The sequence below is a fragment of the Larus michahellis genome, chromosome 6, assembly GCF_964199755.1.
Source record: "Larus michahellis chromosome 6, bLarMic1.1, whole genome shotgun sequence".
Classification (NCBI taxonomy): domain Eukaryota; kingdom Metazoa; phylum Chordata; class Aves; order Charadriiformes; family Laridae; genus Larus; species Larus michahellis.
Window position 1 is genome coordinate 2,841,265 of NC_133901.1, and position 23,188 is coordinate 2,864,452.

At 42.1% G+C, this 23,188-nt stretch overlaps 1 protein-coding gene across 4 annotated transcripts in view; it reads left to right on the forward strand.

The window, feature by feature from the left end:
• Positions 1-714: 714 nt before the first annotated feature.
• Positions 715-23,188, forward strand: part of TBL1XR1 (TBL1X/Y related 1) — a 117,009-nt gene continuing 94,535 nt past the window's right edge. For 2 of the 4 annotated variants that reach the window (XM_074590575.1, XM_074590574.1), the window contains exon 1: positions 715-944. The gene's annotated coding sequence lies outside the window, so the exon portion shown is untranslated. The remainder of the gene's footprint in view (positions 945-23,188) is intronic. The other 2 variants (XM_074590576.1, XM_074590577.1) reach the window with 1 other exon arrangement.

Consider the following 23,188-nt stretch of genomic DNA (forward strand, 5'->3'; position numbering starts at 1 on the left):
CTTCCTGTCAGGGCGGCCTCCCCTCAGCCCGCCTCCCCTCACGGCCGCCGCCGCGCCTGCCCGGAGAGCGCGGGAGGTGGGGGGGGGGGAAGGAAGAAGGAGGGGGAAAAAAAAAAAGGGGGGGGGCGTCCCCCCCTCCGGGCCGCCGACCCCCCGGCTCTGTGAGGGCGGCGGCGTCGGGGGTTTGTTTTTTAACCGGGGCGGCCGCCGCTCCCTCCTCGGCTGGCCTCGCCTCCCGGCTCCGTTCCTTCCTTCCCTCCCTTTCCCTTCTCTTCGCCTTCCCTTCCCCTCAGCGCCCATTTCCGTGCGGCTGGCCACCCGCTCCCGCTGTCTGAGGGCCGCTGGCTGCTCCGAGCGCTTGGCTCCTTCCCTTAGTAACAGCTTCCACATTCTGCCTCAATTCCTCCTCAATCTAAATCACACACACAGAGATATTACTTTTTTTTTTTTTTTTCCCTCTTTTCCGTTCCCCCCCCCCACCTCCTTCCTCGGGACTTAATCTCTAACCCCCCCCCCTCTCTCCCCACCCTCCCCCTCCCCCTGGCTCGGGATATAATTGAATATCACAGCACTACTGGCTGGTTATTTTTTTTTTTTTCCTTCCTCCTCCTCTGTGTGTGTGTGTGTGTGTGGTGGGGTGGTGTTTTTTTTTTTTTTACTGTGTTTTTTTTTTTTTTTCCTCTCCTCCTCTTGGTGTGGACACCTCAAAAAAATATATATATATATACACATATATATATCATCGATACATATACGTGTGTACACACACCGAGACACACACACACAGATGCGTACGGACGTATATAGGGCTGTATAAAAAAAAAAAAAAACATAAAAAAAAAAAAAAACACACACACACCACAGAAGGAGGAGAGACAAACGCGGGTGGATTTCTGGTGCCCGAGGAAGGGGGGAGCAGCCGCCCCGCCGCCGCCGCCGCTGAGGTAAGGACCGGGGGGCGAGGGCGGGAAGGGGCCTGGGGTGGGGGGGGGCGGTTGGTCGGGTGGGGGGGCCATTTTGTCTCTGTGGCGGTCGGAGGCGGGCGGGGGATGGGCGCCTTGCTGTGGGCCCCCCTTTCTCCTTCACACACACCCCCCTCTTTTTTTTTTTTTTTTTTTGTGTGTGTGTGTGTATTTTTTAAAATTATTGTGTTCGTGTTACCCCCCCCCCCCCCCTTCCCCCAAGCATCCCGTGGGGCTGGGTATTTTTATTTTAAAGCCAAACGGCGCTTCCCCTCCCCCCCCCCCACCTCCAAACTCCGCGCCGCTCCCCTCCCCCCACCCGGCTTCATTTTATTTTATTTATTTAAAAAAAAAAAAAGGATTTAATAAGGATTGGGAGGGGGGACACGGGCTCGGCAGCGAATGGCACGGGGGAGCCATGGCGAGCGGCCTATTTTTAGCCAGATTTGTGTGGAGAAGCGCCTTCCCCTCCCCCCCGCATATTATATTTACTTATGGGGAAAAGTATATTTATTTATATTTACTATGGGGAAAGTGGGGGGAGGGGAAGCCGGGCCCGGGGTGTGGGGGGGGGGACACTCCGAGGAGCGGGGGAGGGGCGGCCGCCCCTCCCCCGCTCCTCGGAGTGTCCCCCCCCCCCCGGCCCGGCCCTTTCTCACGGTTGATGCAATGTATATATTTCCTTAATAAAACACACCTAGGTCCTGCAACAGCAAGACATGTGGCTTTTTATTATTGTTAACCCCCCCCCCTTTCTCTCTCCCCCCGAAAGGGTTAAATTCTCTCGTGTTGTTCCAGGTGAATTTAATCTTTCATCACCGAATTTCCTTTTAAGGCAGCTCCAGCGAATAAAAGTCGTCCCCCCCTTCTCCTCCTTCTTGTGCTTTACTCCCCCCCCCCCCCCCCCCAGCTTCTTTAACAGCAAACTTTATATGTGCTTTATGGCCGAGGCTTGTTGCTGCAGATGACACGTGAGTCTGGAGGAAAAGTTTGGTTTGTAGGTCGCTGCGTAGGGAAAAGTGAAGTTTTGCTGGTGGAAGTTTTTACTACTCTCCAGTGTGCTCGACTTCCTCGTTTTCCTGTCTGCGTAAATCAAAATTCCTAACTGATTTATGGCTGGGGTGGCGTGTGGGGGGTGAAGATCACAAAACGTACTCCTTCTTTATTATTAAAGCAGGAGAGGCGTGATCAGGAGGAATCAGTCTTTGTTGAAAAAAAAAATTGCTTTTCTGGGCTTGTCCGACTCCCCTGTCCTGAGTTATTAAAATAAATGAGCAAGTTGAGCGTATTAATGAAGTCCTTTGGTGCTGGTGGCCTCTACCCTTTGGGTGTCCAGCGGGGCTGTTGTGGCTTGTGCCCCTTTGAGAGAGAGAAGGCACCATTTGCAAAATTAATGTTTTGAGTTGTCCCTGCGTTTTCGGGTGCAGCGGACGGCTTTGGGCCCCCGTCTTGCTCTGAGTGATCCAAGGGCTCGTGCTGGATTTGAGGCCTTCCTTTGGACTTGTGGATGGTAACCGTCTTCTCGGAATATGTTTCCAATGTGGACTGATCCTGCAAACTCTTGTGTGTGCCCTTGGATTTAAGTGAGTGGGTATGTGTTCGTGGATGAGTGTATGAAGGCTTTTTTTCCTCTTAGCCATAGAAAAAAAGGGCTGCGCTGTTACGGTGATGGTGCTTCGGGTGCAGGTGGTGCTCTGTCAATGGTCATAGCAAACTTTCTGTGGTGTCTTGTAGTGATTATTATTTTTTTTTTCCCTTTGCTTTTGTTTACGATCTAATGGAATACAATGTATGGAAATATTTATGTAAGATCACCTGAGCCTGTACACTGTCACTGTTTTAAGTATTTTTTTAGGGGAAGGTGGATTTGTCTCCATGAGAACAGGGTTCATGTGGTGCTGTGTCTTGGGAACTTAGTGGCATGCCTCCCAAACTGTTATTGGGAACACCTGGAAAAGACTTAGTTCTCACTCTGTGAGGAAAGGGGAAGGAAATATAATTTAAATGTATGAAAGGAGTTGGGGTTTGGCTTTTGGGATTTTTAATATTTTTTTTTTAAGACTGTGCAAGAGTTTATGATTTTTATTCATTTAAACGTGCAAAGCCATAATGCGTGTGTGTAGCATAAAGAATGTAATAATTACAGGAGATTCTGTTGCTTAAGCTTTTTTCCCCTTCTAACAGGTAGTTACAATTTTTTTTTTCCCTGTGAGTTTTTTTTTTTTATACGAATGCTTCTTTCAGTTTTACTCTATATATGGTAATTATTGATGTTTGTGTAGTGCTTTGAAGTTGTAAGGCATGGTATAAGTGCTAAGTACCCAACAGCAGTACTTCATAGTCATTTTCCCATCATGAAAGAGTTTGATGCTAAAAAGTGCTACAGCCCTAAGCATAAAGAAGCTCTGGATGGATTAGGGGAAATGGACAGAATTGCTTATAATGTTGTTTTCAGGTAATATTTTTTTAGTTAGGAAGAACAGATCTGAATAATGTAAAGCAAACTGAGTTATTTTACCTAACTTGATTTCGGTTCTGGAATCTAATTTAACATGGACTTCACATTTGAGTCAGAATGTGTTTGCTGTTACAAATTTTGTAGTGGCAGTAAAGACCCACATCCTACAAGGATGTAATCGCGCAGAAGTCAGGAAGTCCTGTGAAGAAACACACAACTTTGTGAACATCAGCGGTCTGGTTCGGTTGAATAAGCTCTGCAGATGTCTCAGAAGTTGCTCGCAGAAGTTAAGTGTGTTTCGTATTAGTGGTGGGCAATAGGATGTGAATCTTTCATGACACTGATACTTTTTTTTGTATCACGGCACTCTTAAGCGCTCTTAACCCCCACTTTTTCCTTGCTTTGCCTGTCACTTCCCTTCCCCCCCGGGCCCGTAGCTGCTCAGGATGGTGGTGCCCGTGTGAATTCCAACACCTTGCTGGAGAGGACGCTTCTAGCAAGCGAAGACGAGACAGACATTAACCTGCCGCCAGCTCTTCCCCTTCTGACCCAGGATAGGGAGGTCATAAAGTGGTCCAGTCTCTGTTCCGGAGAGGAGGGCAAGGCCAGGGTGTACTGCAGGACTGCGTTGTGTCAACACTGCAATATTGTGGTACTGAAACGTATCATACTGAAGTAACCTCATTTTTAAGCTAATTCACATTGATATTGACAATTGAGATACTGTTGTGTGTACTGACCATCCCTAGCGCGCGCGCGTGTGTGTGTTAGCGCATGTGTACACACACAGTGTAGGGTGTAATAATGACTTTCTTTAAAGACCGAAACATCAGCTCATGCAAGTAGCTGCAGGTTGGGAGAGAAGTGAAAGTGTGTATGCACACTCGGTAATTATGCGTGTTTGGCTCCTAAAAAAAGTGGCTATTGTGAGAATATACTCATTGGATGCTCATTTTTTAATATAAATTTACATGTTTGTGTCAGGTGAAGGGGTCTCAGAAGTGTTCCATTAGGAACTACAGTTGTGAGCTGTTTTCAGTGTTTTTGAGTTGCATCACGGCATTAATATAATGCCTTCAAATTAACAGGTGATGAAGAAACAGTTCCTATGTTCCTGCCATGGATTTAGCCACCCGTGTCCCAAATACACACAGCTTTCTAAGCACTGTGGTGTGAAGTTAGATGGTCTTAATTTCTGTAAAGAAGCTTAATGAAAAGAGTGACTTTACTAGAAAAAGGTTCATCTGGTGATCCCAAGCAGAGTAGATGGGGACCGGTTTATTCATCTCATAATTGGTTTCCTCTGAGATAAAGTATGACAATGAAATGAGGAATAAGAAATATCTTTTCAGATGAAATTGTAGGGGAATATATTGGCTTCCTTTTAATTTCAGAAAATTGAATTAGCTAACTGGTGGTAAGAAGTAGTGAAGATGAGGCAGCATAGCTGTCGTTTCATGAGAGTTGATAGGTTGAGTGAAAAAGTATGGAAGCCTGGTCTAGAAATCACTCTGCCGATTTGCGTGAAAACTGTGAACTACTGCTCCTCGTTAGGGCTCTGCCTTGTGGTATCCAATCCAAGATGAGAAGGCCCTTTTCTTCCTTCTCTTAATGAAAACAAGGCTGAAATTGTTTATACAAAATGCCTTGGAGTCTTAATGGCCGTGTTTGAGCTCAAGTTGAGTTTTCCTGTGGTTCTGAAGGACCTGTAGAACTGTAACTCGGCTTACCCGCTGAGACACTGACTCTTAATACTTTAGCACACAGTCTTCTGTGACATCTTTTAGGCTCTCCTTTTTATATTGATAAGGAGCCTTAAAAAATTTTCTTCCTTGATAAGAAATAAGTGGTCATTCCAAGCCAAAGGATGTATAAGCACAGGGGAGAATGCACATGCTGGTCGGGTGCGTAGGATCTAGCTGGCTTGGCTAGCCAAGGGGTGAAATTGCCAGTGTTGTAGCTCACCCTGCTCGCGTGCTTTCTTGGATGGGCTGATTGCTAGAAATACTTCTGAGAATATTTTCTTACCTGTAGAAATAGTAATAAAAAGGCTTGGTGAATTGGTGTAGCTTTCTGAAAAACCTCGTGAAAGAGTCTCTGAAGTGATGAGGAGGAGTTTTACAGGATTGTCTCAGCCAGTGTATGCGGCATTTTTCAGAAAGTCCCCTCTTGTCTTTGAATGTAAGTTTGCGTGGTGTAATTCAGTGCTACGTAGAGATACTAAGGTCCTTCTAAACAAGTTAGCTTGAATACCAGGAGCAACAACCAGGTATGCTATCAGGCTAATAACGTCCATTTTTCAGGACGGGTAGCGCAGCAGACTGGATGTCAACCTGGTCACACGTAGGCCGGTTCAGAGCCCACGGTGTGTGTGTGCCCCACACAGCCCTGAGAGCGGTGGCAGTGGATGGTGGGCCCTGGGCTGGTCCTCTGGTTCTGCTTGCTGCAAACATGATTCTTCTGAAGAGTGCGAGCTGGCATCTACATCTGTAACATAAGTTATTAATACAGTCGTATTTTCAAAGATGCTGAGTCCCCATGGTTGCATTTGAAGTTGGCAGTCTCTGGGTGCGCTTGGTGTTTCTAAAAATCAAGTCTTGCGTGTGGTTTGCTGCCTTTTGCAAACTCCCATTAGGGTGTAGTTTCTGTTTCTTTCTGGGAGCTGTATTAGTAAAAGGCTATGTTGTGTACTCTGACTTGTGTTTATTGTTGTAATTCTTAAGTCTCCATGTTGCAAAGGAGCAATCTTGTTTATTAGTAATATTTAGCAGTAAAAAATCAGAATCATCCAGAGGAAAAACAGTTGGTTGGGTTTTTTTTATGATCTGAGATTCAGTTCAGTCTCTGTTCAGTGTGTCTATTACAGACACTCTTTACAACGATGTGCCATATGCAAACATACTGAGTGTTATTTCAGATCGCTGGAGGTGCGTTACTAGAAATTTTAGCTGGTGTGGTGTGAGTAACAGGCTTTCCCTTCCCCCTTGGTGGGGCATTAATTTTGCCAACCTGGCAAGGCCGGCAAGCAGCTGTCCCTGTGGCTAATGCCAGTGTTGCTTTTAACCCGTTGGTGGGTTTGGGGAAGGATCCGGTCGCTTCCCCAGCTGCAAGCAGAGCTGCCACTGAACCCCACTGACGTCAGGCCGACGGTAGGTTTTTATGAATTAGGGCTGTGAAAGTGACTCTGGAAACTTTCCTGTTCTGTACGCAGCTACGTGCCTGCTGGCAGCAGCTGGAGAGCATACAGAAAAGATCTCTGTACAGCCTACTCATAGAGCATTTTTGTCCAAGGTTATGAGTTAAGGGTCAAATATTTATTATTCATGAAAATGTAGTGCTAAATACCGTGCCCAGTGCCAAAACCACAGAAATTGTCAAGGTTTAGAGCCCTAAATATAACCTATCCTAAAAGTTGCATCCATTTGACATTAACAGTGTTAAAAGTTCAGGCTCCTCACATGGGTGACCTATCGCCGGCAAACCCTGAGCTGGGAATTCGCCTGATTGTGAGCACATGCGAGATGAATTTCAGTCCCCCGATGGTTCCCTAAAAGTACCAGGCAAAGAAGAGACAGTTTGGTTTCCTGGAAGGAGTAGTCCAGGCTGGCCGAGGAGAGGAATAACAAGTTTTATAGCTCTTTTGTGTTTTTTGGACAGGCTGATTAATGCTCGAGTGTCAGCATGACTTCCGAAAATACATTTTTGCCTTGTAAAAATAGCAATAAAAAGATTTAATTATTTTTCATTTATCATTGATATTGGTCTAACTTACAGTCCTGTTGGAACGAATGAGAATTTTTGCTTGTAGTTTCAGCAGTTGGGAGAGCGTTAAGTGTGGCTGAAAATTTTACCTTAAAATACCAATCGAGCTTAAAGGAGACGAGTTTGTTTGTTGACCCTTCCCCCCCTTCCAGGTCTGCTTAGCTCACAGAAATGAGGAGAACTTTTCCTCTTTTAGGTTAAGTCTAAATTTGTGGGGAAAAAATAGTTTTGATATTGCATAGACCTATGGGGGAAATAACGAGAGATCTGGGTCAAGAAAGTAGGACGTGCAAGATTTAGAAGCTGTTGAAGTGTATTTATTTGTCCTATATTAGGTTAAAGGAAGTATTGGTACTTTCAGTTTGGCAATATGTCCTTCAGTCTGCGGTGTTCTGTAACGGGAAGACAACTGTTAAACAATGAATCACAGCTAATTTTTGTATGGATGTCAACAGTCTTCTCTAGTGCAGAAATTTTTACTTGGCTATTAACACAAATATGCATTCCTAAATACAGACTCTTTGTGATAAATTCTATTTAGGAAGTGCTTTGTAAAAATATAGATTTTTGCCATGATGATATCTGTGAATCTGTAATGTATTTACTTTGGGGTTATGTTTGTTCAGATTTAATACTTTTTAATGTACTCTTAAAGCAAAGCTAGCACAGATGTGGATGGAGGAAAATGAGGAGCAGTGTGGTCAAACCATCTATTAATGATGATGTCAAATAAATTGTGCTAGAAACATATCTTGTGTAGCAATGGATTAGCTGTTTCCCGTAGCTAATGCACCAGACCTGGGGTTTAGAGGAGCGAGGTCCATACGTGCTGCATAACCTGGATGTTTTGCTGATGCAGACGTGGTACCTGATTTTTCACTTTATTTCAAACGCACTTCACAATCTGGTGGGTCTTGTTTAGACTGTAAATTTCTAGCACTGCGTAAGATGAAAAAAGTCAGGAATATGAAACTTCAATGTGTTGCATTGCGATAAAACTCAAACAAAAATACAATGAAACAGCCTACTAAGCAGTTTTGGTGAGCTTAATCTGATAGTGAGAACGGATATCTAAATGTAGATGATTAATAGAAACCAACTTTTTTTTTTTTAACAGCTTTCGCCATTATAGTAAATATTTGTCACAATTGTTTGAGTTGTAAGAAAAATGCTTTGTATTTGTGTGACTGTCTTCCAGGGCAGATTTTGAATGGCTGTTGATTACATTTGAAATATCAATGTGTTTATCTTACTGTTGGCAAAGTCCGTGTTAGTTGGTTCCTTTGCTGTCTACACATGCAAGGTTATTTTGATATGGATTATTTATTTGTAGTTCATCAGGGCCCTTTGTAAAATTCTTTCATATAGTACATGCTAAATACATTAGAAATTAAGTTCTAAGAGTCTGTTCCCTTAAAGAAAACAAACAAAAAGCCTCCTTGACCATTGTTCACTCATCCCGTTGGGGTGCCTGGGCACCAGAGCCCTCCCAAATACATTACTTTCTGGTAAAATAGATGGGCATTGCTTGTGACATAAAAATGAACCCTTTGCTCTCTGTGTGTTTCTGTGGGCTGGTGGTGGAAGCGCCAAACTGAACATTTCCGTCAGTCTCTTCTCGTTGTCCCTGTGCCTGGGCTCAGCACAGCTGTGGTGGGTGATCCTGGTTACTTGTATGTACTGGGGAGCAAACCCAGACTTTTAAAGATCCTGTGTGTATTGACGGAAATGCTAAGAAGAGTTTAAGAAATTATATGACAGTTAAAGGATGGAAACTTGCAGAGGTAGCCAGGGAAAACACTTTCGATGTGTTGTGACTCGCTCTTTGACGCTGTGGATGACTTCATACGAGAGGCTCGGACGGCATGTGAAATGCGGTGTCAGACTCCGGCTAAGAGAACATCCATTATGTGGGCTGAGATTCTCTCTTGTTTTAAATCGCTGAGGCTGCCAGCAGCGAGGTGCGTGTGTGTTGGACATAGCTGAAGAGCTCCAGAAAGCTGCACTGGTGGTGTTAGAATATGTAAAATCTTATTTGCGTTCTTCGTGTGCCTCCCACTTTCCCAGCTGTGGTTTGTAACTACGCACTTGTGGAACTGAGCTTTTTTTCAAGATGAAAAGAAAGAAATGCACTGTTTTTAAAAACACATGTTCAGAGATCAGATTAGTCAGGTTTCATTTGCATTAATGTTACTGTAAATGGTGAAAGTTTGGAACTGCGATGTATTTCCATGCGCCTGTTGCTGCCTACTTTTATCTGTTAGTCTGGTGCTGTTGGGCCCGCTGCTGTTCTGTGTGAATAAAATAACCCCCTAAGCCCTCCCTGCCATAATTAAAACACAAGTGGTGCAAGATGGTGCTGTTTTTTTCTTGCTAAAATTAACCCCTTCCCATGGCCAATACGGTCGTACCCTCTCCTCTGCTTGGCTCTGCTTCCTTGTCTGTGCTGTAGCGTGAATGAGACAAATTGATCTAATATACTGGGGTGTTTTGTCCCAGTCCTGACAGTTTGCATCATTTAATTATTATCCCTATTATCCCCTCCTAAGGCTTTATTTCATTTTTCTAACCTCCCCCCACCTTCCCCCCTCCCCCCCCCCCCCCCCGGGCTTTTTCTCTACTCTTTATCATTTTGGACTTTCTTTTGCATTCTCCCTGTCTGTTCTTCTGTCAGTTCTTTAAACCAAATTGGTGCCTTTTTATTTCTGTTCTCTGGGTTTGCTCTGCTTTCTTTCCCCTTTCTCCAAACTTTAGTTGAGTTTACATATAGGACTTGATCCCGGGTAGCCCACTTGAGCCAGAGGGGTTAGATGGGTTTGGACGGTGCAGTCCTGGTCCGTGGCAGAGCGAAACCTGTGGAGTAAGTCTCATTTTATGGGCTGCGGCACTGGCAGCGAGCGAGGCATGGAGCAGAGGTGAGAGGGGCCTGGGCAGAGAGGGAGCCCGGACAGCCACACCAGGCAGGGAACAGAGAGGACAAAGTTTGGCAGTGCCCGTATTTGATAAAAATAATCTCGGCTTTGGTCGTAAAACATTGACTGAACTGTTGATGAAGTCAGAGGGAGGCTTTGGGGGGGAGGGTGGTGTGTTTAGCACAAATGCAAAAAGCTGAAGAAGTTTGAGTGAAAGCCTCAGTGCGCTGTGAGGTTTGTGTTGGGCTTTTTAAAATAAGGCATTTTATGCCATAGAATTTTATTGATGTTGTGACTTAAAATTAGCAAAAACAAAGTCAGTCATCGTGAAATCAGTGGCAGCCTTATCTTATTGTTTTTATTGTGGGTAGTGTTGACAAGTCACATGCCCCATTGTTCTGGGTGAACAAACACGGCTTTGAGACCCCGAGCTGGTACGTGCGCACAGGCGCCTTTGTCCTGTGCCGCACACATGAGCGTGTGGAATTGCGACTTCGGACTTGAAAGATCCTCTTTAAAGAGTTCACATCTAGAAACTGTGTAATATATGAAATACTCCGCTGCTTGATTTTTAACCACCATTTTTATTTGATGTCTTGTTGTCCAGAACCTAAGAAAATAAAGAGAAGAGAATAAGGCATTGTAAACTCTTGTACCTTGTGGCCTGGTGAAACCTGTGGATAGCAGGCTTGTACTCTGTCTCTGAAGTAGACGTGCTTGGGACAGGGGGAATGCAAGATGTGCTTTTTGAGAAAGTAAAAGATTTTTTTTCTTGAAAGTCTTTCAAATATACACCCTTTACACAAAACTGTTGAGCCTTGAGATGATAATAGCGAACCTCATCTATATTGAGGACACGGTTTTGTGGATCACCTCAAAATTAGTCCTGCTATTTATAAATTCCTGTAATGTGAATATGCGTAGTGTAACTAAGACGGACGCAATAGAGACTGGCTGCAGGAGCAAACTTGGCACGTGGAGGCTGTGGATGTAGTCATCCAGCCATATCTGGGGAAGAATTCCCATTGAAATTGCTGTGAGTTTTGTCTAAGGAAGAACAGAAAGATTAGTCTTCCCTGCCTACAGTGATTTTATTATGTTGTTGTTTTTAGTACATCTTAATAATGCCAATGTAGCTCATTGTCTGGTTCAGTATTTTTAATTCGTACAATAGGTTTTTTCTCAGCTCATAGTCTTGCTTTTTCTTCTTCAGAAGCTGATGCTTGCTGCATATTTTCTACCCGTACAAGAGCGTTCAGCAAAATGGTCTTGAATTGCCAGAGCTCCATAGTGGGTATTACCAGGATGCCTTAATATGGCACTAAATGGTAGAAGCTGTTGTAGCTCTCTTGACCGTGTGCTGACAATGTCAGCTGTGTGTCTGTCTGCCCTCTGATATTAGAAGACATCCCCAGCTTTTGTGTCTTACAGGCAAACTGTAAAATACTCCTTTAACTTCAATACAGGATAAATGGCAAGCTTTTGGCATCCTATTGTGGGTACTGTAGAATAATGGAATATATCCTGTGGGTTACTGTTCAAGGCTTTCAGACTCTTTTTTTTTTTTTTTTTTTTGAGCATGGTGCAGTTTTTCTACACAAGTTACTTCATAGGGACTGCTTGAATAGAGGGAATTATGAAATGACTCTCTGGTTATAAATTCTCTCTCTAAATTTTCATGGGCTTGTCTAGATCAGTGGTGTGTCCCCAGAGACACACCTCTGCTCCCCACACCCACAGTTTTGCTTTTCTGGGTTGATCTAATATACCTGTTTGTAACAGATAACTGTATTTACTTTCTTTTTAGTTTCATTTTTACATCACTGAAGATTTTCTGTCCACATAATGATTAGGACAGAAAGCTGGTGTCAGGATTATCTGCTATTTCTGCCACTGTGTGACCTTAGCAAATGGATTAACAAATTTATCCATGCACCAGTGATTTAATACTTCACAGGAGTTTTTTTCAGACCAGTTCAGTACCCTGAGATCTGGTGAAAGGCTGCGTAGCAGCGTACTGTGGCTTTTGTATTATTTTTCAGCCTCTGCTTACTTGGAATTTTTTGTTTAGGCAAGTGCTCCTTTTGTGTTCGTGGGTCTTGTGCTTTTTGGACAAAACATGGTCCTTCACATAGGAAATATTTGCTGATAGTGCCCATACATGATGAAGAATCACGTTGAAATCAGGTTTACTTGGTTCATAAAGTTAGGCGTGTTTGTATCCCGGTAACGTGGAAATGCAACCTTATATGAAGTTTTAGGATTCCTGCACGTTTTCCAGACCCTGGCAACTCTTTGAGGGGAGGGGAAAGGGCTGAACTTTTTTTGGCGGAGCCGCTTCAGGGATGGGTTTCAGAGCACAACTAGGCAAGCAGCAGCTTGTCCCTGTGGTGGAGGTGGGAGCAGGGGTAGTGGGACCCCTAAGCTGACTCTACCCTCGGTGGAGTGGGGACGTGGAACGAAAGCTACAGGTGAAGCTCTCTGAACTCTTCTGTCTGGAAAGTTCCTATCCTCTGTCATGGTTTATTGACTCCTCTGCCATGCTGATACAGTGGTTTATGGGTCCTACGGACGTAATGTCTGGAAGGATTGTGTTAAAACCTACTGCTATTTTGGGGGGGAGTAGTAAAATCCAAGTGGTTGTGGAATCATGCTGTAAACTGGTTCAGCAAGAACACCTGCGTTGTTACCGTGAAGGTGTCAGTAAACTATAGCTTATCTGTAGGAATGAACCTATAATCGGTGAAGTTGGGCCAAGAAGAACTTATAGCAGCTTTGCTAAAATCTTTGCAGACTACAGTGGGCCAGTGAATAGCTAAGCCGGTCTGACACCAGCCTTTCTGTATGTGATGATCGCGTTACTCATACTGTCTTGACTGCTTGGATTTGTCCATATATAAAGTAGACATAAGCAGTGACATAATCTTTGTCATGTGCTGGCAATTCTCCTTGGGCAGGTCTTCCTTAATAACTTCCTAAATGATTCTTGTTTATAAGTTTATAGCGAAGCAAATTTACGAGCTTGTATGAAAATCCTTTTTTATGCCCTTTACTGAGAAGCAGTGGTATTTTCCTTGCTTGGCAGAGCTGGGTGCCCCGGGCAGATCAAGCATTGCAGGTCTTGTCATGAGAAATGCTTATGCAAGTTGTGCGGCTCTTAACGTAAGACGTTGCTTTCTGGTGAGAGTTTTCCCCAGCAGTAAAGGTGTCTCCTAAAGCCCATCGTGGTCCTGGCGAGCACGGTTGTGCTTGTGATACCAACGAGCACGCGCTTTCTGTTACAGTGTCTTGTTTTCATACGGTGTTTGGAAATTTTTCATCTGCTGGTAAATGAAATTTTGGGGGGTGTTTTAATTTTGGGAAATCTCTTCAGTTCGGAAATAGTACTATAAGTTGTATACATTTGGGTTTTGCCATTGTAAATCGTGCTTTTGTATTGTGACTTTTCTTATCTTCACCACATTCTACACTGAGAAGTCTTCTCTGGTTAATTTCAAAAGAAAATCCTGCTAGCACTTCAATAAATCCCTTAAACTTTACAAGAAGGTATTTACACTCGCTGGTAGGATGGCTTGAAGTTAAAAGCGTGAATTTACAGTGCATTTGCTTTTTTTTTGGAATGACTCCAGAAAGAAAGTGTCTTATTCCTGTTTAGCGTAATAGATATCTCTATATCAGCAGATATAGCTGTTGGTGTAGTCAAGCCCTAATTGTTTAAAAAAAAAATTAAAAAATCACTCTTAAGCGTGATCCGTGGATATTTTAAGAGCTGAGTGAAGACCTTCCGTAGTTGAGCCATTTTCTTGTATTCTGAGTCCATCCTACGTGTTCTTTGTAAGAAACATATTATTGCTCCATTGAAGTCAATTCAGGTTCTCTGGAAATGATCCAGCCTTCAGGAAAGAAAAATATTAGTGTGCGTGTTGAGGGAAAGGGTTTCCCTTTATTTTGGAATTTGCTTGTCATGTTTAGCAAGTAAGCCACTTTCAGATGCATTAAAGCTCTGCAAAACTAATTTTCGGGGCTGACAGTTTTCTAATCTTGGGTTAAACAAAAAGATTTAAATTTAATGTTTCCAAATTTTTTTTTGTTTTAAATAGCTAGGGATATGTACATTTGTTCAGTTATAATTTGAGTGCCATGCGTGTTTCAGGAGAACAGAAAAATGAACCGTTTAAAAGGATGATGACGATGGGGGTAGCATTTTTTTAGCCAGTCATTTGTTTCACTGTCTGAAATGCTTTGTTGCCAGTTTAAATATTGAAATTTACAGAAGAAGCCTTTGCTTGGAAGACTTAAATATTTGCAATGTGTTGTTTATTTGGTTTATGAAGTTTTGTGCTATTTGAATGCTGGTTTTTATTTTAGCTATGAGTTTTGGCAAAACACATTCTAGCATATGTAGTCAGTCATAAACAAGGTAGAGAGCACTAATGGTTTAGTCCTGCAGCTATATCAAAGCGTATAAGGTTAAAGTTAAAACTATCTGAATGTCTGTCTGTGGGGACCTGTGCTTCACTGACACCTTCAAGATGCTCATGTAAAAATGCCGTGCCTTCTGTCATTATAGCACTGACTATCTAAAGTTATTACAACTTTAAGCTTTTAATTGCAGGTTTTTAGGCTTGGTTTATGGCTGAAGAGCAGCACTGCACATACAAACGTAGGTTGTGTTGGCTGCCTGTTCTCCAGGGCGAGTGGGGCTTCGGTGATTTTTGCATTATTTAACGTACTTCGCTCGGGAGGGCAGGGGTTTGGCAGAAGGCGGCCCTTCAGTAGTTTGTGATGTTCCAGGTTATGCAGGCTGCATCCTTTAGCAGCTGGTTTCTGGAGCCTGCAGACAGCCTACAGAAGGGTGGAGGCAAGGTGTAGTGAAGAAGAGCCCCAAGATGAAGGACTCTTTTTTTTTTTTTTTTTTTTTTTTTTTTTTTTTTTTTTCTTCAAGGCAGCTGAAAGGCATGTGCCAAGGGAAGCCGCTGACGGGTTGGGTTGTTGGTGCTGCTGCTGCTTGAGCTGCCCCAGAGGAGGTTTCATGGAGAGGACAGTCCAGGTGGCCTCTGGATCAGGTTGACGGGAGACGAGGCTGGAGCCTTCCCCCAAACAGAGGGGTTAACTAGTGTGTGCTTGTGCACAGCGGTTCTCCAGGACACTGCCACTCCAGCTGAGACCTGCCCTTCATTTGCTCCTCTCCTCTGGTTTTGCTACCAAACCGATGGTATTTTTTTTTTGCACCTGTCCGGAGGGCTTCTTTCAGTGTTGGTTCTGAACCAAATGCTGCCTTTGCTCCCAGTCATTACAGTCATAGAGCAGCAGTTTAGAAATTATTATTATTTTTTTTAATATCGACGCATATTTCAGATTATTTTCCTTTAGACTTTTAACACCATAATGACTGAAAACCTCAGCTAGTTTTGTTTGGAACTAATTCTTCCTCAGGCAGCAATCAGACCTGAAATGTATTCCTCTAAAGTTTGTGAAGGAAAAGTGCTCTGGTAGCATTTCACATTTGTTGAGATTAGCTCTGAATTTCCAAACAATGTGGTTTTCTTTTTTTAAAAGAGCTCCCCCCCCACCCCACCCTCCCGGCAAGCCCTAAAGTATTCTTTGTGTGAATGTACTATATGATCTCTAATTATATGATCACATAGCATCCCACAAATAGTGCAATACAATAGCATAGAATTATTTCTAGGATCTTGTTAAAGGTCTATTCAGTAGACTACCTTAAACCCTGATCTTGCAAGTTGTTTTGTGTAAATCGACTCCTTCACCTCCCAGAAGTGGTGTTTACTGTAGCTCTGTGTCAAAGCCTGCGTTCAGAGCTCGTTAGAGAATCAGGGCTTGGGATGTCAGTTTTGAAAGTTGCCATTTAACTGCTCTTATACAGCATAGGCATATTAAGTAGGATAGCAGAATAACAGTGAAATTGCTCACCTAGGTCTGCAGATGAATTACCATAATTAACTACTTCTTCCCATGAATTGCGCCTAACGAGGGCTGTGCTGTTGGCTGAAAATAAATTGCATAATGCGTTACTGTTGACTACATTATTTACATACCTTTGAGAGGAGATGGTACGAAAAGTCTGCAAAATAAGTGCTGGACCATTATGGAAATGAAATGGGGTGGGGGAAAGAAATCACAGCTAGAACATGGTGTAGCCTGCCTTCTCCAGGGTTGCTGAACAGTGCTGGATCCTATTTGCCGTAGAGTGCGTGACTTCACGGTCACAGATTTATCACATCGCACTGCCTAATGTATACGTGGAAAAAGCAGAGTTAGATCTGCGCGTACAGCCTTGGGCCTGATCTTAGGAAGAGTGAGTCTGTGTGTTTATAAATTGCTAAAAATGACATCTAATTTTTTTTATTTTTTTTTTTTCTGCGTAACTGTGGTCCCAAAATATGCTAAGTCAAAAGCAAAATGTGGGTTAACAAAATAAATTACAAACCAAATGGGACAATTTTTTGAAATGCTTGTTGTTCTGTGTTTACCTGTGAAGTATCCTTTGTGTGACTGTTGTGTTGTGAGGCAGCTCAGGATTTCTAGGTATATTCATGGCTTATTTTTTCTTAACACCTTATTTAGCCAAGAAGTATTTAAAAAGCAGAATATTTGGACCTGATATCCTATTTTCGTCATGTGGAATCCTGAAACCCTATTAATACTTACTATAGCTTATATATATATAACTTATATATAAATTTATATATATAAACTCTAATAATTCTTATTATAAAGGATGGTTTCACTATATAGAGATTACTTATACTAATTTACCAGAAGAATCATACGGTAAATATAAATGTGAGCCCCTCCATGCGTGAGCATTGGCGACATCAAAATAATTGTGAATGACGAAAGATGCGCTCAAGCAGAGGTGGCAATTTGTGCTAGAATTTGCCAAAATAAGGCTTTTCACAGCTTGCGTTTTCCGTGGGAAAAAGCCAGTCTGGAGTTGTAGGTCTTGATTCCTACTCTTTTCAGGTTTGCTTTTATTCGGGACTGATTTGGGCCTAGTCCTGGCAATTATTGACAAAACTTGAAAATACTCTTTGTTCCCTGATGTTTTAAATGGAGAATGTCAGGGTCACCAGCGCGTAGGGGTGTCCGTCCCTCTGTCCCCGTTGCAGGGCTTTCCTGGTGACTCGGGATGGGGCAGAGGGAGCTGCAAGTGCGGTCACGGCCCTCACAGAAATTCAGTTGCTTATGTGATTGCCTAGGGTTATGATCCTAATGGAAATGTGGGTGCAATGGTGAAAAGCTTTGTAAAAACAACTAGGCTTGGGAAATTTGATCGCCTTTTTTTTTTTTTTTTTTGTTTTGTTTTGTTTGTAAGTAGGCTGAAATATTTCATGATAAGGTTTGTATCGGGCAGACTCTCTTTCCTGACAGATTAGCTGGAATAGGTCAGGTCTTGCGATAACAGCAGCAGCAAGGGAAAGTAGTAAGTTGGTTTGTTTTTTTTTTTTTTTTTTAACCTATTAAAAAGTTTTCTTGAAAAGCTTTATTTCCTGTTGGAGAACGTGTGCTCAAAGTTTGGCAAAGGTGTGACCTTTGTGTCAGGGATGGGTTTGTTTGGTTGGTGTGCTTTTTGTGTTGGGTGGGGCTATTCTGTAGAACATGAGTCTGACACAGGCAACCTTAATTTTTGCATTTCCAATACAACAGACTGTTCAGGCTAGTGAATCGTGTATTGTAGAGGGATTGTGTGTGATATTATTAAAAAGCTATAAACGACAAAATAGCACTAATCGACACACAAGCAAAAGTGTAAAGGTAGCAGAATAAGCTTTGAAATAAATATGTTAATGTTCTTCTAACATTTGTAACATACCTAACAAATTACAACAAAACACTTTTTAATGAAGATGAAAGGATTAAGATTCTTTATTATACCAGCCAATATTTAAGAACTGTAAAGTATTGTGTACCTGGATGGGACTTCCCATTCATTTTCTCCAGAATTTCAGAATGCTTTCAAACACTTTGTTGCAGAATATGCTTCATAATGATGAGCGATTACCACTACTGCAACTAGGTACTGTGCAAAAAATACCACAGAGAAAAGATTCATTGGGGCGTATGTTTGGTGTTTGGTTTCTTTTTTTAATCTAATTTTTATTGTTTTGTCTGCTCTATTTACACTTTTAGAGAATGGTCCGAAATCAGTTTATGGAAAGAAATTGGAGATTTCCATGAGAAAGCTGTGGGATTGCAGGGAACAGAAAGGGAGTCCGACAATGGTTAGTGTGGTCCTTCAGACATATGAGGAATCCTGAAGGCACTGCTGCAGGACAGAGCCTTTTCTGCTGTCCTTCTCCTGTTGTTGTTTGTCATTGAACTTCTGAGCTGTTGTTTAGGAGAAAGGGGCGATCAGAAAGGACAGCAAAGACCCTGGAAACACTCTGCCAGAATCTGAAATCTGAACTGGGGTGTTGCGAATGCATATTTCCTTTTTGAGGACTGGGAGAGAATATTGGGGCTGAAAGAGTACAGAGGAAGGGGAGGAGTTGCATTAATTCTGTTTCTTCTCTTTCAAAGCCTATCTCGGAGCACGTTAATCCCTGAATGCTCTCAGTGCTGATTATGTGAATGCATTAAGTTCAGTGCCCTGCCATAACAGGGTAGGAACTTCATCAGCTTCCTATTTCTGTTTGTTAACAATCAACTATTATATGATCGTGAGCGCGTTACAGAATGCTGCCACCTGATGTGACACTGCTTACTGCCTGTGGGACAGGGATCTGTCGGTGTTCTCGTCACACGATGGGGCTTAATTGTGCTTGATTGTGTGCGGTTATAACTACAGTTAAAAATGAGGCAGTAGGTGAATGGAGGCAGAGAGATGAAAGTCTGCATGGAAGTACTGATGTTATATTGTCCGTGAAGAGGAGTGGTCATTTCGGTAACCTGTAGCATAACTGTCTTCAAACTTGTTTGGCTTTTTTGATTGGTTGTGTGGAGTTTTTTTGTATGCCCCAGGAAAGTTTTAAGAGAAAGATCTCAAAGGGAAAAAACCAAACAAATTTTATGAAAACCCTTGGGGCAGTGAGGACCTATTATGAAGCATGAGCAGAAGGGGCAAGGCTTTACGTTTAAGGTATAATTATGGGTATGGAACGACTGTAAATTTGCAGGTGGGAAAATACTCTGCTTTGCATCATAGACTAAGTCCCAGTTAAGCAAGGATGGAATTTGTCTTGGCTTAACATCTGTTCCTTTTTGGAATAAGTGGCTTCAGAGAAAGTCATGAAATTTGAATATGATTTCTGTTTACCTCGCTCCATCTCTTTCTTTGTATTTTCAAAACATGTTTTATTTTATTAAATTCAGAAGTACAGGCTACCTATGCAAGCTGCTGGCTCCTTGCATAAGTAATCATATGGTAAATACAATTAGAATGAACTTCAGCAGTATTGAAATCACTTCCATAGGAAGCTGGCTGGCTGCCCAGACATCTGACGTCATTTAGGAACCACACACTCTGTCTTGGAGAAATGTCTTTGGCACAATCCTCTGAAAGTCACTGTGGTTGGGATCTGGATGGAAATAAGCTCTAAAGCCTGAGCATTTACACCTTCCCAGGCATCTCCCTCCCCTTAGATACCTTCCCCCATGTGTCCGAGTAGCCCTGCTGTCCACAGACGCAGGGAGAATAACACCAATCCTTAGCCATTAAGCGTTCCTTCATATATAACGAGAAGTTTCCATTCCGCTTGCCAAACTCCTGTTATGTGGTGTAATAATATGGGATAAGGACTCAGTTGTGGCCAACGTAATTCTTGGTAAACAGAGACAAGGAATGATGTCTCATTAAAAAATGTAGTGTGGCGGTACAGAAAAATCATGTTTATTACCAGTTCTAGAGTTGTATAAATATAGATGCTAGACATCTGCTGAGTGTTGCTTTGGTAGAAATACTGAAATCACTTTTACTCAAGTTAATAAATCCGGGAGCTAGGAAGGAAAGTAGTGGAATGATGGGTAGAGGCATGCAAATGTAATGAGCAGTGGACGTGAAATGATGGGAAAGTTTTCTGAGTATATTTTCAAGGGAGGTAGTTGTATAACAATATTGAATGTTTTAGGATTGTATCTATTTACTCTTGTTGAAAGGGCATGATAGAATAAACACAACTACCGTAATCCTTGCATCAGGCCGTTAATTGCGCTTTTCCTGTGGGTGGTGAGTGTGTATTGGACTGGGGGCAGCGAGAGCTGCGTCTGCAGAGCAAGCGTTGTCCAAGCAGCATGGAGCTCCCTGGGCTGTTGGGTCAGGTGTAGGGGGATTCCCAAATTGCGGAAGGTTTTTACGCGTCCTCCTTAATGCTTCTGCAGAATGTAGTCTTGGAAGACCGCTAATGCTTTTGGTACACTGGGTGCTGGGTTATTTTGGTGTTTTGGTTTTTCTTTTGTTGTTGGTTGGTTGGGTTTGGTTGTTTGTGTTTTGGTTTTTCGTTGTTTTTTTATTATTATTATTACTTTTTAACAGTGACTGCATCTCAATAAAGTTCTCAAAGGGGAAAAAAAAGTGCTCTTTTTTGTGTAGTACAGTTCTAAGCTACTAAGTCATAGCCTAGATGTAAATCCAAAAGTAAAAGAGTAATTTATTACCTGTCTATGCTGTCAAGCATAACAAACATGAGCAAATAAAAACCCAATTTTTTGTGCTCTTTTTTTTTTTTTTGTAGTACAGTTCTAAGCTACCAAGGAACCGGTCATAGTCTAGATTTAAATCCAAAAGTAAAAGAGTAGTTTATTACCCGTCTATGCTGTCAAGCTGTTAAACGTGAACAAATAAAATCCCAATATACTGAAGAATGTTATGAATCTGCTTTCACTGGAGAATATAGACAGAAATATCTCCTGTCAAAATTGGTCACTGGTGGCATAGGCAAGGTAGTGGTGTCCCCTGTGTGACCAATTATGTGTGTTCTTGCAGGATCAACGGTTTTGCCAATTGAAGGAAGAAAAAAAAATAGAAGGTGCAAGTGCCACACAGTGTAGTTCCACAGATAGATGCCATTATTTATCTTTTTAATGTCAAAGTTGCTTGAAATTAAGAGAAACTTAGAAATTTCATCAGATATACTTCAGACTGGTTTGATAGCGTTCTTATCACTCCTTTGTTTTGTTTTGGTTTTTTTTTTCCCTTAAGATATACCTAACTCTTTTTTGTTCATGGTTTCATATGTCTTGTCTTCAGTTTATACCGCAAGATGTTTATCTGCTATATTTTTCTCTCGAAATTTGCAAGTTATTCTGTTGACCACCACCTATTTCTCATCTCATGAATTTGTATTCAGGATTTTTTTTTTTTGCTTGTTTAGCAAAAGCCATAAAATAATGCTACGCTGTTTTCCATTCAGACTCCTCCGTACTGTCGGAGGAGTAAAATCGGTTTTGATGGTAGTAATGTTAACTCAGCACCTCTCCCTTGCCATTCTCCTCTTGTCTTTCCCCGATAAAAACCCATTCTTCATCCGTTTCCAGTTTAACAAGCAGCTCTCCCAGCCCATTCAGCTTTATGCAAGTCTAATACCAAACCAGATTCTCTGCAGCATCCACCAATTCCCTATGTTCTGAACTTACTGTTGATATGATTATTTTTTTTTTAAAGATTATTTTTAGAAGTTTTATGATAAAAATTGACTGTGAACGACTCAAGCAGGAGGAGCAGGGCAAGAATTTTTTTGATCCTGGAATCATTCTAGCTTGAGGGGTTTTTTTATTTTTTTTTTTTTTTTCAAAAGATACATTTTTACCATGTGCATGTTGAGGTGGAAAAAATGTAATGTTTTGAATGCTGTCCAAACATAGCAGAAAACTCAGTGACTTCCTGGCTGCAGGCTGAGTTTCTGCTTTGATGTTCTGTGGCCACAGATGCTAATTTGTGTGTGTGAATGAAAGAAATAGTTGCATTCTGTTTAATTGGAATGGTGGAAATTACTCTAATATTTAGTCAACCAGTATGATTACTGGAATGGGGGTGGTGTGGGGAAGACTGAGGGACTTCATTATTTTTATTTTGTGGTTCATCATATTGACTTACAATTAATTCACTGCAAGGTTCCTATAAAATTAGTTTGTGTGAAATACTATTTGTTTTATCTTTTACTAAAATGTCCCAACTCCTATGCTAGGCATGCAAATAATTGAAATAAATTATATGCAAATAGTTATTTAAATAGTATGGAAATATAGGCGTGATGTAATTAAAATGCTTGGACTCTCATCAGTGTGCCTAAGGTCCTTGTAATGGTGTTTTTCAGCTGCATTTGCCCGTGTCCTGTTTTCACTCTGTTCAGTGTGAAGTTTAGCAGCAACTTGGCTTGAGCGACCGGAGCGACCCTTTGCATTAGAAACGTGATCGGGGCTGTCTTTCTAGTAATGCTACCGTAAGGATTTTAGAAATAACTAGAGAAGAGAATCCTATTCTTGGTGCTGCCTTGATTTAAGGCCTGAGTTGGTTTAAATCTGTAACTCTGCTGGGGTCAGAAGCTGATTGACGCCTATCCGGTGTCGGGCAGTGCTGCAGCTCCGATTCCCTGTGCTCAGAGGAAGAATCCAAAGTCAGCCCATTGAGGTGGGGTTTGAGTTATCCAGCGAACTCTTACTTGGATTTTGATACACAGAGGAGTCAGGAAGGCTCTTTAGGTCCCTGGCCTGAAGTGAGCTATTAAACTACACCCAGATCTGTGCCCTTCTTGGGTATCTCCAGGTCCAGTTTCCTCACATGGCTATGTTTTCTGAAGCTCAAAATAATGCCTTTTCCTCAACTGATATTAATGATCTTAACATGCATTCACATATAGATCTGACTGTGAACTAGAACAGTTGATCTTTTAAAATCAGACCTCACTTCTGAAAATAGGTGGCTTCCAGAGGAGAAAGGACTTCTGTTTTCATTTATCGTTCTTGGTGATGAAACGTATTCCGTAGCTTGAGAAGTGCCATCTTGCATTGGCTTCCCCTGTGTCCGAGTTCATGCTGACAATGAGACTGGCTTTGATCCCAGCCTTGACAGGGAGAAAATCTTGTAATGGTTTGGGTGGCTTGTGGACAGATCTGATAAGAGACACTTTCATATG